Source organism: Tachysurus fulvidraco, chromosome 1 (assembly GCF_022655615.1).
Source record: "Tachysurus fulvidraco isolate hzauxx_2018 chromosome 1, HZAU_PFXX_2.0, whole genome shotgun sequence".
Classification (NCBI taxonomy): Eukaryota; Metazoa; Chordata; class Actinopteri; order Siluriformes; family Bagridae; genus Tachysurus; species Tachysurus fulvidraco.
In genome coordinates this window covers 50,855,300-50,870,970 of record NC_062518.1, presented here as the reverse complement: position 1 = coordinate 50,870,970, position 15,671 = coordinate 50,855,300, and the positions used below count along the sequence as shown (strand labels likewise).

At 38.3% G+C, this 15,671-nt stretch overlaps 3 long non-coding RNA genes across 8 annotated transcripts in view; 1 reads left to right on the top strand and 2 right to left on the bottom strand.

Annotated features, from left to right (window-relative positions):
• The window catches only part of LOC113652812, a 30,352-nt gene extending 26,708 nt beyond the window's left edge, over nucleotides 1–3,644 (bottom strand). Inside the window, exons 1-4 of one of the 6 annotated variants that reach the window (XR_007140817.1) lie at nucleotides 3,531–3,612; nucleotides 3,284–3,341; nucleotides 1,281–3,013; nucleotides 1,006–1,198 (exon numbers count right to left, since the gene is read on the bottom strand). This is a non-coding gene — a long non-coding RNA (uncharacterized LOC113652812). Of the gene's footprint in view, nucleotides 1–735; nucleotides 933–1,005; nucleotides 1,199–1,280; nucleotides 3,426–3,530 lie in introns of those variants that run through there. The other 5 variants (XR_007140813.1, XR_007140822.1, XR_007140812.1 and 2 more) reach the window with 5 other exon arrangements.
• A 4,804-nt stretch (nucleotides 3,645–8,448) lies between these two features.
• On the bottom strand, nucleotides 8,449–12,112 carry LOC125141495. Its single transcript, XR_007140885.1, has 3 exons — nucleotides 11,991–12,112; nucleotides 9,639–9,709; nucleotides 8,449–9,491 (listed from the first exon to the last, which is right to left on the bottom strand). It is a non-coding gene; the product is annotated as an uncharacterized LOC125141495 (long non-coding RNA).
• Nucleotides 11,526–15,671, top strand: part of LOC125141483 — an 8,889-nt gene continuing 4,743 nt past the window's right edge. Inside the window, exons 1-2 of the long non-coding RNA XR_007140872.1 lie at nucleotides 11,526–11,709; nucleotides 11,941–12,118. This is a non-coding gene — a long non-coding RNA (uncharacterized LOC125141483). The remainder of the gene's footprint in view (nucleotides 11,710–11,940; nucleotides 12,119–15,671) is intronic.

The window sequence follows — 15,671 nt, the reverse complement described above, 5'->3', positions numbered from 1 at the left end:
TTTTATAAATAAATTTTTTTGAGAATAAAATTTAATAGATTGGGGAAAAAAGTTCTGAGAAATTGTCAAAAATAATTACAAGATAAAAGGCAAGATCTTTTAATACAGGTAGCTGTAACACAATGCAGGACTTTATTTATTATTAATATTTATTATATCTGAGGACACTAGGACACTATTGTTCTAACCTCAATCTCAACACTGATGTGAAAGAAATTTAGTTAAATTCTGGTGCTGATGTTGTGATGAATAATGCGATATCTCATGTCTCAGAGTTAAAATTAAGTGGTGCAGTGTGAAGCCATTGTTTCAGTGTTGTTATTGGTTTGAAGCTGACTGTGTTCTCTCTCTCTCTCTGTGAGTATCCTGTCTGTGTGTGTTTGTGTGTGAGTATCCTGTCTGTGTGTGTGTGTGTGTGTGTGAGTATCCTGTCTGTGTGTGTGAGTATTGTGTGTGTGTGTGTGAGTATTGTGTGTGTGAGTATTGTGTGTGTATTCTGTCTGTGTGTGTGGGTATTGTGTGTGTGTGAGTATTGTGTGTGTATTCTGTCTGTGTGTGTGGGTATTCTGTGCGTGTGTGTGAGAGAGAGTATTGTTTGTGTGTGTGTGTGTGTGTGTGTGTGAGTGAGTATTGTGTGTGAGTATTTGAGTAAAAGTGAACATTTAAAAAAAACACATTTTTAAAAATTGCATCCACAACAATTTTTTTTTTTAAAACATTTATTTCATTATTAATATTCAACAAAATTAAAATGAACAATAACATTTCGGGTTAGCAATAAAAATGATTCTGAATATTAATTTAGAGCAAAAATGTTCATTTATGTCAAAATAAAGCACAGCATGCAAACAAATCAATGGAAAGTAAAATAACATTCATTAGAATTGTGACGTGTGGCTTCATCTCCTGGATAATGTAATGCTCTGTAAGGGCTGATAGGGGATAGGGATAAGAAAACATAAGAAACATTATGGTGTGAAAAAGTAATAATGCTGCAACACTCACCAATTAAAATAGAGCACATCAAGCTGGTGAGTTCTAAGATGACGCAGCAGATGGTCAGCCATTTAATGGAGGGATCCTTGCTCTTCACGGCCTTGTGGATGTTGACCTCGCCGTCCAGGATCACACTGATGTATAAAATACATGTGGCTGCCAGCAACATCCACCAGGATGCCGAGAACAACCACCGCCTAAGCTATTGAAAAAATAAAGTTAATAGAAAATATATAAATTACATAGAAATTTCTATACTTCTGCACAAATAAAGACAGACTTACTTTATCTTGCCACGCACCCGCTTGAGGATGCTTTATGCTGATTATCTGCTTCATGCCACAGCTTTGCCTCCATTTCACACAGGACATTCACTTGACTCTGCAGCTCCGCCTCAATTTCAAGCTCCGCATCTACCTCACGCTGCAGCTTCACCTGTTCTTCACACAGCGAATTCACTTTAAGCAGCAGCTTCGCCAACTTTTCACGCTGCAAATTCGCACCACTCTGCAGCAGCGTCTGTTCTTCACACACATCATTCACTTTACTTAGCAGCTGCTCCTTCTCTTCATCAACCTCACCCACTTTACATTGTAGCTGCACCTGCTCTTCATCAACCTCACCCACTTTACATTGTAGCTGCACCTGCTCTTCATCAACCTCACCCACTTTACTTTGTAGCTGCACCTGCTCTTCATCAACCTCACCCACTTTACATTGTAGCTGCACCTGCTCTTCATCAACCTCACCCACTTTACATTGTAGCTGCACCTGCTCTTCCTTCACCTCACCCACTTTACTTTGTAGCTGCTCCTTCTCTTTTTGCAGCTCATCCACTTTACTCCGCAGCTGCCTCTCCTTTTGTTCCAGCTCATCCACTTTACACAGCAGTCTTATACGCTCTAACCTGCAGCAGCGCCACCTTTACCGCTTTACTCCGCTGCTGCGCCTCCTCTTCACACAGCAGGTGCGAATCATCTACATGCAGCGAAACCGCTTGCCTCCGCTGCTGCGCCTCCTCTTAACCAACATCACCCAGTTTACTTTGCAGCTGCACCACCTCTGTATGCAGCTCATCCGCTTTACTCCACAGCTGCCTCTCCTTTTGTTCCAGCTCATCCACTTTACACAGCAGCTGCTCTTCCTTTTTCTTCTTCATACACGCTTGAAACCGCAGCACCACAAAATCTTCACGCAGAGTTTCCCCTTCATTCCGCTGCTCATTTAAACACAGCGTATCCGCTGTACTTAGCAGTCGCTCCTCTTCTATACGCTGCGTATCCACATCACACAGCAGCTTCACCTTCTCTGCAAGCAAGTCACCCGCTTTACTCCGCAGGACTGCCACCTTTTGATGCTGCTCATCTGCTTCCGCCTTCTTTTCATGGATCTTATTTGCTTTTCTCTGCAGTTTCGCCTTTGCATGCGGCTCACTCGCGCTTGCCATCGTGTGACTGGTATTGTGAGAGAATGAGTAACAGCAGCTTAGGGGCTGCTCTATTTATAAACTGACATTAAAATTATGCACAAGAGAACAAATACTCACACACAGATTATAAACACAAACATCACAACACAGATTATAAAAATACATGTAACCCATCTATGGGAAAATACACCGCTGCTAGGTTCGTTGGAGTTCAAGTAAGACAAAGCAACACAACAAATAGATTCACTTTAGTGAGCTAACAAAACAGTACAAATCACAAAACATTAGCCGGCAAAAAAACAATTGAATGTGTGTTTATGTTTATCAGTGTGTGTGTATCAAAATAGTCAATATGAGAATTGAATTCCTTTGTCCTCAATATCCTTCCAAATAGACTTGAGATGGACTTGTGTAGGTAACAGTCATACCAAACACTGCAGTTCCTTTGATAGGTCTCAAAATTGGATCTGTATGGAAAACCTTGTCTCCTCCTGGATACGATAGATTCCTCATCAAACTGGGTGGCTCGCCATCTGGTTCACCATCCAAATCTGTGTGCTGAACAAACACCTCTACAAAAGACCTGACCTGCATTTACAAAACAGGTGTTTGTACAAAACAGTTGTAGAGCATTCATTTAAACCTCATTTACATTACTATTGGGCCTAATCACATTCAAATAAACCGAGAAATACTGTATGTATGACCATTAATGACTTAAATATATGCTGAGCTGCAGAACATTGAATAAGTTTAAAAAAAACCCATAATACTGTAGTTTTTTACAGTGAAATGAAAATATGAAATGCAAGAAAACATGCATCCACATACATAAGAACTAAGGAATAATATACATACATTCCCAACATTGGCCCATACCATTTGCTTCCAAGTTTAATATTTCCTCCTTTGATAACTAAAACCAACAGAAGACGATTTATATAATCAAAAGAAAAATACAATTTGAGAGTTCAACTAAATAAGAAGTCATTAAAATGAATTATCTTTACTTTGTAATGTGAATCCACAGTTATGATGCACAGTCTATAACAAGTCATTTAAACAATATTATTAAAGCATAATCAAACTCAGAATATAAACTCACCAAGATAAACATGAAACTTGGTTCACCAGAAATCTCAATAACATCAATATAATCCAGCTTTGTCTCTTAAACCTGTCGCTGCAATGAAACATGCTCCATCTGTGCAGTATCAGCCTACACCGCTGCTCACAAAACTCATCTAACCAATCAGCAACGCCAGAAGGCGGGACAAAGTGTTAGATCACTATATGATTGGTTTAAAATGAAAATAACACGGGACAAAGTATCACAGTGAAATATTACTGGTCTTAAAGTTAAAAGAATAAATGATAACGAATAAAAATCATATTTTATATATTTAAGAATTAAACTAACATTTTTAACTGGGTTACATACACAACATTACAACACACACTGATTATAAAAACACACAACACACACTGATTAGAAAAACACACAAAACACACAGTGATTATAAACACACAACACACACTGATTATAAACACACAACATACACTGATTATAAAAACACAACACACTGATTATAAACACACAACACACTGATTATAAACACACAACATACACTGATTATAAAAACACAACACACTGATTATAAACACACAACACGCACTGATTATAAAAACACACATCACAACACACACTGATTATAAAAATACACAACATTACAACACACACTGATTATAAAAACATACAACACACTGATTATAAAAACACAACACACACTGATTAAAAAATACACATTACAACACACACTGATTATAAAAACACACAATATCTCAACACACACTGATTATAAAAACACACAACATCACAACACACACTGATTATAAAAACACACAACCCACTGATTATAACAACACACAACATCACAACACACACTGATTATAAAGAGGTTCAGAGAAGGTTGATGGTTTGATCCGGAGTGAAGTAACCGGGAAGCATGATGACGGCGAGAGCAGGGAAGCAGCAGCAGCACCGTGTGGGGAGGAAAAGCAGCTCTGGGGAGCAGGATGAGGATGAACAGCCGCTCCAGGCTGTGCTGATTGCTGACAGCTTCAATCGGAGATTCTTCCCCATCGCTAAAGACCAGCCGAAGGTGAGTTTATAGCCGCCTTATGGCCATTGCCTTCTTTGTTACCCTATAAGGCCCGCCTAACTGGACCAGACAACCAATCAGAGACGGCCTCTGATTTTTAACTGACTGATGTAACACCTGTAAATAAAGGAACACCAGAGAGCTGCTGTAGGTGTAGATGGTGGTCGTGTGTGTGGATGCTGGGGGTGGTGGTGGTGGTGGTGGTGTGTGTGTGTGGTGTTAATAATGGGCTACATTCTGTAGGTGTAGATAGTGGTGTAATCCTCAAAAAAAGTGGTATACTACTACCCCCGCCCACCTCTTAAACCCCCTGTTCCCTGCCACGCTTTCAAAACAAGAAAAGCAAAAACAACACACAGAAGTCAATGTTTTCATTTCCATGACATTAACATTCATGCCTTTAGCAGACACCTTTATCCAAAGAAACCCTTAGTGCATTTGAGTTACTTACATTTAATCAGTATCTGTGTTCCCTGGGTATTGAACCCACAACCTTTGCGATGCTAACGTAATGCTATACCATAATGCACTCATACTCTTGTATAAGAAAACTATTTATCATGCAATTATGCATTGTTTGTTCAGTTACAGTATGTTCCAAACATTTTTTTTCTATCTATTGTAACATGGACTGTGGAAAAGTGGCATAAGGTTGATTTTTCTGATGAATCATCTATTGAACTTCATCCCAGTCATCACAAATACTGCAGAAGACCTATTGGAATGCACATGGACCCAAGATTCACACAGAAAACAGTCAAGTTTAGTGGAGGAAAAATCATGGTTTGGGGTTACATTCAGTATGGGGGAGTGCGAGAGATCTGCAGAGTGGATGGCAACATCAACAACCTGAGGTATCAAGACATTCTTGCTGCCCATACTGCTGCTCACAAATTTCCACCACCTTCCTTAACCTAGCTTCCACTACTCTTTCCCACAGCTTCATTGTATGGCTCATCAGCAACTTTATCCCCCTATAGTTGCTGCAACTCTGCATATCACCCTTATTCTTAAAGATCGGCACTAACACACTCCTCCATTCCTCAGGCATCCTCTCACTTTCTAAAACCCTTTTGAACAAATAGTTAAAAATTCCACTGCTGCCTCTCCTAGACACTTCCAGACTTCTACCGGGATGTCGTCAGGACCAACTGCCTTTCCGCTTTTCATCCTCTTCAAAGCCTTCCTGACTTCATCCTTTCTAATCTTATCTACTTCCTGTTCCACAGAGTTCACCCCTTCAATTCTTTTTTTCCTCTCATATTCCTCATTCATCAGCTCCTCAATGTATTTCATTCCATCTTCTCTGTACACTCTCCTCACTTGTGAGCACCCTTCCATCTCTATCCTTAATAATTCTAACTTGCTGCACATCCTTCCCATCTCAATACCTCTGCCTAGCTAACCTGTACAAGTCCTTCTCTCAATCACTAGTGTCTAACTTAGTGTACAACTCATCATATGCCTTCTGCTTGCCCTTAGACCCCTCCCTCTTCACTCTGCGCTGTAACTCCTTGTGTTCCTGTCTATTCTCTTCAGTCCTGTCCATATCCCACTTCTTCTTGGCTAATCACTTCCTCTGGATACTATTCTGAACTTCCTCATTCCACCACCAAGTCTCCTTATCTCCTTTCTCCCTGTCTCCCTGATCACTTCTGCTGTAGTTTCCCAGTCATCTGGCAGCACTACCTGACCACCCAGAGCCTGCCTCAACTTCTGCCTAAATTCCTCACAACATTCCTCCTTTTTCAGCTTCCCCCACTTGGTTTTCTTCTCTATCTTCGACCTCTTCCTCTTACAGACCATCAGAGTCATCCTACACACCACCATCCTATGCTGTCTGGCTACACTCTCTCCCACTACCACTTTACAGTCACTAATCTCTTTCAGATTGCCTCTTCTACACAGGATATATTCTACCTGTGTTCTCCTAACTCCACTCTTGTAAGTCACTCTATGTTCCTCCCTCTTCTGAAAATAAGTGTTATCCACAGCCATGTCCATCCTCTTTGCAAAGTCCACTACCATCTGCCCTTCGAGATTCCTTTCCTTAACTCCAAACTTGCCCATCACCTCCTCATCACCGGTGTTCCCCTCACCAACATGTCCATTAAAATCTGCTCCTATCACCACTCTCTCACCAGTGGGAATACTCTACATCATCTCATCTAATTCACTCCAGTATCTCTCTTTCTCCTCTAACTCACAACCTACCTGTGGGGCATAACCACTAACAACATTTAACATCACCCCTTCAATCTCTAACTTCAGACTCATCACCCCGTCTGACACTCTTTTCACCTCCAGAACATTCCTCATAAACTCCTCCTTCAGGACCACACCTATCCCATTTCTCTTACTATCCACACCATAATAAAACAGCTCGAATCCTGCTCCTATACTACGAGCCTTGCTACCCTTCCACTTGGCCTCCTGTACACACAGTATATCCACCTTACTTCTCTCCATCATATCAGCCAGCTCTCTACCTTTCCCTGTCATAGTACCAACATTCAGAGTTCCTATTCTCAGTCCTACACTCTTACCTTTCCTCTTCTCTCTCTGTCTGTGCACTCTCCTCCCTCCTCTACTTCTTCGACGAACAGTAGCCCAATTTCCACCATCGCCCTGTAGGTCAACGGCGCCGATGGCGATCAACCCGGGCCTCGAGTGATCCGGTATGAAATTCGTACTGACAATTCGCATGGGTAAATCTGGCAATATTTTATGCCGGATGCCCTTCCTGACACAACCCTCTCTGTTTATCTGGGCTTGGGACTGGCACAGAAGTCATTAGACTGTGACCCCCATGGCACATCTATATTTTATAAAAAATAAAAAAAATACAAATCATGATCAAGAATCGTTTATAAGGTTAAAAAATGTAACCTTTCTCTTTAGTTTGGATGTGTTTGGACGTATGTGAACACTCCACCTGTATTCAGGTCCACACCAAACACCTGAACCAGTGTGTGTGTCAAATCAGAGGTCTGGAGGTGACAGATTTGTACGTGTACGAGCACAGAGAACAACACACACCAACTGTTTTAGTGTCTCTGTGAAATCCAACATATAACTGAGTGTAAAGTACGACTAGTATTGTCATGTTATTACCTGGTAGTGTACAGCTGTATAATTCTTTATGTTCTGTAATAAAATGCACTGTATCTGCAGTGTTGGGTGTAGAAACTTGAACACAGATCAGAGTGTAGTGTTTGTAGGCTGCTCGCTCTCACATGTGTGTGTTATGTACATGACCTAATGGTCTTATAATAAATTGTAGCTGAGAGATTGTGGAGTGCAGAAAGACGTCCCTGCTCCTGTAAATGTGCTGATGTGGTGTCCTGTCCTCTGATTTGTGTGTGTGACACAAACACACTGACATTTCTGTTACAGCTTCAACTTTAGCTGGATTATGGCTGTGTTTGTGTGTTTGAGATCAGTGTTCTGATATTTCATCATTTCTCTTCCAGTCTGCGTCTCTGTAGTCTGACAGAGGAAAGCTGTAGAGTTCTGTCCTCAGTTCTCAGCTCAAACTCCTCCAGACTGAGAGAACTGGACCTGAGTCACAATAAACTGCAGGATTCAGGAGTGAAGCTGCTCTCTGATGGGCTGAAGGATCCACACTGTACACTGGAGATACTGAGGTACACACACACACACCACATACACACGCCACATATAAACACACAAACACACACACACACATACACATAAACACAGAAACACACACACCACACACACCCACATACATAAACACACACACACACACATATATATGAACACACACATACACACTCTCTCTCACACACACATACACACACGCACGCACACACACACACACACACACACTCTTTTTTCTTTATCTCCTACAATTAATATCCCCATTTTATCCTGGTTTAACTGTAGAAAGTTCTGTGACATCCAGTCAGATATTTCATTCAAGCATGTAATCAGTTTGTTAATTAGCTCTTGATTACACAGTGACACTGATATATAAACTTGTGTGTCATCTACATAACTATAAAAACTGATTTCATGTGTTTGAGTCGAACAAGAGACATGTAGAGGGAGAAAAGCAAGGCTCCTAAAACAGATCTTTATGGAACTCCAAATGAAATTTCATGTTGTCTTGATGAGTGACTTCACAATTGACCATAAAACTGTCTAGCACACAAGTATGATGTGAACCAGTTTAGTACTGGTCCTGAGAGACCTACTCAGTGCTCAAGTCTGTGTAGAAGAACATCCTGGTCTACAGAATCAAAAGCTGCACTCAGGTCAAGAAGAAGAATGGAAATGTGATCAGAACTAGAACTTACAGATCATTTAAAACCCTGAGCAAATGCTGCACAGCACAGAACATTTGTGTTTAGTGACACTAAAACTCTATAAAAGGTCAATGGGAGTTATTGTGACTTATTAATGTAACAGCAGCTGAAGACCAAAATCTGGAACCAGTTTACAGGTAAGGTGAATTAGGTGTGAATGTGGTGAAGGGAAAGAAAACGGTTGGAAGGAGAGAAAAAGAGATCTACACTGTACCCAGGTGATCATGAACACTGTAATGATGAGTCGGCAAAATCCATGTGAAGAAGTTTTAATGAAGAAAAGACTGTGTCGATAGTAAAGTGATCCGTGGTACACGGTGTCCCCGGTGCTCCCCATCGACTCTGGTAAAAGCAGGACCTTGGTGGGGTAGTCACGGGCGAGCTGCTCCAGGTTTTCATAGACGTACAGTTCTCGTACTTCATTGCTCACAGTGTCGATGCACCACACCGTGTCTGGCCCATACGGAGCTCCTGGAGACTCTGGGTCCTGGAACCACATTCCGTATTTTCCTGTGATGCTGTTGGCCTTCAGATGGGTCTCAGGCTCACCGACAGAAACATGTTCCCTACAGCCTTTTATACATAATAATCATAATAATCAAGTTGTTTGTCGGCACATTTCAAATTTCATGTCTATTATTTTTTTAATGGCTGGTTGCTAATTTATAGATTTAAAGCCATGTTTATATTTAACAATCTTCAAAAATGAAGCTGTCAGACCTGCATTGTCCTGAAAGTTCTCCTGGACTTTGGGAGGAACTGGAACTTCAGACACGGTGATTAAAGCAGATCTGATATATGACAGAAAATAAATATCAAACATATTTAATTGCAAATTTTTTACTCCTTACAATTTCACTTAGATATTAAAGACATGTTTATGGAAGGAGTCTCCAGTGTCAGTGCTTTGGAATGGTCAGAGTGAAGTGTTTACATACAGAGAGAGAGAGAGAGAGAGAGAGAGAGAGAGAGAGAGAGAGAGAGAGAGAGAGAGAGAGAGAAGAAGACTGTGACTAGAACAAGAACTACCATATTGCATGGACGTTCCAGCACATTAAATATAACTATAAATGTATAAACTGTATGTTGTTTAATTTAAAACTGTTGTGAAGTTCTAGAAAATGTTGCTCTAGAAAATGATTGTTTTCCTTTAGCTAGAGAGCTTTGCTACACACTCTTACACACTTTACTAGACACTCTTACACACTTTGCTAGACACTCTTACACACTTTGCTAGACACTCTTACACACTTTACTAGACACTCTTACACACTTTGCTAGACACTCTTACACACTTTGCTAGACACTCTTACACACTTTACTAGACACTCTTACACACTTTGCTAGACACTCTTACACACTTTGCTAGACACTCTTACACACTTTACTAGACACTCTTACACACTTTGCTAGACACTCTTACACACTTTACTAGACACTCTTACACACTTTGCTTGACACTCTTACACACTTTGCTAGACACTCTTACAAACTTTGCTAGACACTCTTACACACTTTGCTAGACACTCTTACACACTTTACTAGACACTCTTACACACTTTGCTAGACACTCTTACACACTTTACTAGACACTCTTACACACTTTGCTAGACACTCTTACACACTTTACTAGACACTCTTACACACTTTGCTTGACACTCTTACACACACTTACTTACACTTACACATCGTATCCAGGGAAAAGAAATGGACATCTATGGAAAATGTTATTAGGCAACTTTCTGTACATGCAGTAAATAAATTTTTTCCCCATAAGGCGTTTTTTTTTTTTTACTTTTTTAAAAATGAATATGTTTCTGCACGTAAGCCTGAAATAGCATAATAAAAGTTGAATAAGTTTGCTGCTTTTATACATTATAGAGCTCTTTTATTTTTACTCAGTTTATATATTTTTACCCTAAATGAGGAGCCTGGAAACCTCATCAGCTGCAGAGTAGAGCAGCGGCCCTGAGGGGCACAGGGCTGAGCAGGAGACCAGTCTATCACAGAGCACTTTCAGACACACACACACACACACACACACACACACACACACACACACACACACACACACACACACACCTATTTACATACAGTTTAAAAGATGCCTATCAGCCTTTAACACATGTCTTTGGACTGGGGAGGAAACCAGAGAACCCAGAGGAAACCCTGAGGTACTGGTAGAACATATGTGTGTGTGTGTGTGTGTGTGTGTGTGTGTGTGTGTATGTACAGTAAGTGTGTGTATGTGTGTGTCCCTTAGGTCACATGTACATCAGATGCTTAAATGTTTTTCAAATGAAAATGTTTTATTTTTTTCTAAATCTATATATTTGTCTTTATTTATTTATTTATTTATTAATATTTGTAATGCATATATTTAATGTTCTTTAATTTAAGACCCCCATTTCCCTTGGTATCTTTTTAATTTGAATCACTTTGTGCTGCTAAAACCCTATATTGAATGACTTTGTTCTGCTGAAACATTAGTGTAGCCCAGCTGGGGTTATATTAAGTATCATTTCTTTTATTTTCATGTAATGGGGCATTTATGATTGTTTGTGGTTCATATAATATCATAACTGTGTCTGTGTATTGTGATAAAATAATTGTGCACGTCCCCTTTAAGAGTTTGTTAGTAATACACTGTCTAAAAACGTGGCTTTGCCCAGCAGGTTAGTTCATTTCTTTCTGATTGGCCCTTGTCCTTCTTATTCCCGCCTCTGCAGGTATACTGAGAATTATGATTGGATGAAGGGGTGGAGTTTAGAGCTGCAGATCGGTGTGAGAGGTTTGTCGTTTGTCTCCTGCGAGTTTTAAGGCTAATATATAGAGTAAATAACCACTGACAAAGTGTGTTAAAGCGTCTGTATTTGTCTGACCGAGTGTTATTACTACTTTTATTTGTGTATATAATGTGTACAAGAGTAAAGTTTACGACTTGTTTCTTCTGAGTCTGCTGCACAGACAGCCGAAGCTACGCTAATCCTCCTGACTATCTGACTGCTTTCCTACACTTTAGTTTAGTTAACGATGTGACTGGGAGGAATTCATGGACCAGTTGGGACTTACCTCGGACGGGCTTTGGAGTATCGTTGCTATGGTGATAAAGGATCGGTTCGGTAGAGGAGGGACTACAGAAAGATCTACAGCTTCAGAGGAGGGAATTTGGTGTTCCAGCCGCCTGGGAAGCCGTTCAGGTGATTTGTTTATTTTATTATTTTATTTTAATAAATCTGAGGTGATTATTGATATAAACTAAGTTAGTGAGGTAGAGTAAATCTGAGGCAATTACTAATATAAACTAAGTTAGTGAGGTAAGGTGAATCTGAGGCGATTATTAATATCAACTAAGTCAGTGAGGTAACGTAAATCTGAGGCGATTATTGATATAAACTAAGTTAGTGAGGCAAAGTTAAACTGAGGCAATTATTAATTTAAAAGAAGTTAGTGAGATAATGTAAATCTGAGGTGATTATTAATATAAATTAAGTTAGTGAGGTAACGTAATTCTGAGGCGATCATTAATATAAACTAAGTTAGTAAGGTAACGTAAATCTGAGGTGATAATTAATATAAACTAAGTTAGTGAGGTAACGTAAATCTGAGGCAATTATTAATATAAATTAAGTTATTGAGGTAACGTAAATTTGAGGCGACAATTAATATAAACTAAGTTAGTGAAATGAGGTAAATCTGAGGCGATTATTAATATAAACTAAGTTAGTGAGATAAAGTAAATCTGAGGCAATTATTAATATAAAGTAAGTTAGTGAGATAATGTAAATCTGTGGCGATTATTGATATAAACTAAGTTAGTGAGGTAATGTAACTCTGAGGCAATTATTTATATAAACTAAGTTATTGACATAATGTAAATCTGAGGCGATTATTGATATAAACTAAGTTAGTAAGGTAAGGTAAAACAGGTGATTATTAATATGAACTAAATTAGTGAGGTAATGTAATTCTGAGGTGATTAATAATATAAACTAAGTTAGTGAGGTAACGTAAATCTGAGGCGATTGTTAATATAAACTAAGTTAGTGAGGTAAGGTAAATCTGATGCGATTATTAATATAAACTAAGTCAGTAAGGTAACGTAAATCTGATGTGATTATTAATATAAACTAAGTTTGTGAGGTAACGTAACCCTGAGGCGATAATTAATATAAACTAATTTAGTGAGATAAGGTCAATCTGAGGCGATTATTAATATCAACTAAGTTAGTGAGGTAACGTAAATCTGAGGCAATTGTTAATATAAACTAAGTTAGTGAACTAAGGTAAATCTGAGGCAATTATTAATATAAACTAAGTTAGTGAAGTAAGGTAAATCTGAGGTGATTATTAATAGAAACTTAGTGAGGTAAGGTAAATCTGAGGCGATTATTAATATAAACTAAGTTAGTGAGATAATGTAAATCTGAGGTGATTATTGATATAAACCAAGTTAGTGAGGTAAGGTAAATCTGAGGCGATTATTAATATAAACTAAGTTAGTGAGGAAACGTAAATCTGAGGTGATTATTAATTTAAACTAAGTTAGTGAGGTAGGGTAATGTTTCTTCCCCTCTTCCACATTGCCCCATCATCTGCATATACAGTAAAGCTGTTTTAATCCCTAGATGAATTCCGTCGAATACATCATTAATCATTATGTTAAATAATAAAGAACTAATGGCACTTCCCTGTGGTGTTCCATGGTGTACCTACACCATCAAAGAAATTGTATTTCCTACCTTGACTTGTATCAATCGTCCGAATAAGAAACTTAAAACCCAATTATAAAATCTTCCTTCAATTCCCATTCTTTGCAACTTTAACAGCAATCCTTCTCTCCACATCATATCGTATGCTTTCGATGTCAAAGTATACTGCCACTAACACCTCTTTCATTGCTAGTGCCTTTTTAACATCAGTTTCTAATCTAATTAATGTATCTAGGGTGGATCTACCTGGTCGAAAACCATATTGATAAGGAGCCATTAATCCTTTGCTTTCCAATATATAATATAGTCAATATATAAAATGATCATTTTTTCCATTATTTTATAGAGGTTAGATGTCAGAGCTATCGGCCTATAATTTCCTGCTATAGTAGCATCTTTCCCTGGTTTATGAACCGGGATTACAATTGCTTGCTTCCGTGATAGCGGTAATTGTCCTTCCCTCCAAATTTTGTTAAAAAGATCTAATATTACTTTAAGTATTATGTCATCCATCTGTTTAATCATAGTATAGCAGATTCTATCTATAAAGCAGAACTTCTAACCCTCATTAAGACTCTTTTAAGTTCCCACAAATTAAAAGCAGCATCGGTTTTTATTAAAAATATCTCGATTTTGCTTTAATATTTCTTCTCTCTGTCTTTTATAATTTATTACTAGGTTATCTGAGCTGTGTGCCTTTTGAAAGGTGGAAGCAAACATTTCGGCTTTATCTTCTTGGGTCACTGCTGTTTTCCCTTCATCTACTAGTACTGGTATATTCTGAGCTCTATAAACCCCAACCATTTTTTTGAGGACACCCCATACCTCTCCTATTTGGGTTTCCTTACCTATAGTGGAGCAGAATGAATGCCAGAACTTCCTTTTAGCTTGCTTTATCATCTTCCTTGCCTGAGCCCATTTCTTCTGATAACTAATTAAAGTTATAGGTATTAAGGTTTCCCTAAGCTCTCTAAAGGCCTTATTTCTATCTTTAACAGCTTTAGTGCATTCATCATTCCACCATGGAACAATTTTCAATCTTACTTTACCTTCTGATTTAGGAATGGATTCTTCAGCTGCATTTATAATAATTGTAATTAATTGATCAGAACACAAATCTATATCACCATCTAAGCTATAATTCACCATTCCATTGATGCATACCCTGTTAAATTTATCCCAATCGGCTTTATCAAATCTCCATCTATTTGGCATTGTTTTATTTGTTGATAAATTTCCAGTCCGACATTGCATAAAATTGGAAAATGATCACTTCCCAATGTAGATTGCTCTAGTACTTCCCATTTACATTCTAATGCTATAGTTCCAGAGACGAGTCTTAGATCAGTACATGACAGAGAAGAATCCCTCATATTGAATCTAGTACCCTTCCTGTTATTTAAACACACTAAAGCATATTCTTCCATAAACTCTTCTACTACCCTACCATTATTATCTGTGCAAGTACTACCCCAAAGTGAATTATGTGCATTAAAATCCCCACACCATATAAAATTTTCCCCAGCTTTGGTTCTTATCATATTTGGATCATCTAGAGTTAACTGATTACAAGGATTATAAAGGTTTACCACCTTTAATCCCCCTCCCCTCCCACAACAACACACTTGTTTTATTTTTAAATTTTTTTAATTCAAGTCACTATTAGAGTAACTAAGTGCAGTGCTTTAATGGAAGTCGTGGTGATTTTATATATATATATATATATATATATATATATATATATATATATATATATATATATATATGTGTGTGTGTGTGTGTGTGTGTGTGTGTGTGTGTGTGTGTGTGTGTGTGTGTGTATATATATATATATATAAATCTCCTTTGGACTTTTTCTGTCTATCTTTAAAACAATTTGGAAATTATTTTTACATTTTTTTAGTCAGTGATGTATTTTGTTTTCTTCCTGTACACAAGTCTTCTTAAGTTTCTCTGTTTGTATTTGAATACATAATTAAGACATTTAAGGACTACAAAAACATCTGTTTTAAACGCAACCACTCAATACTTTCTGCTTCTG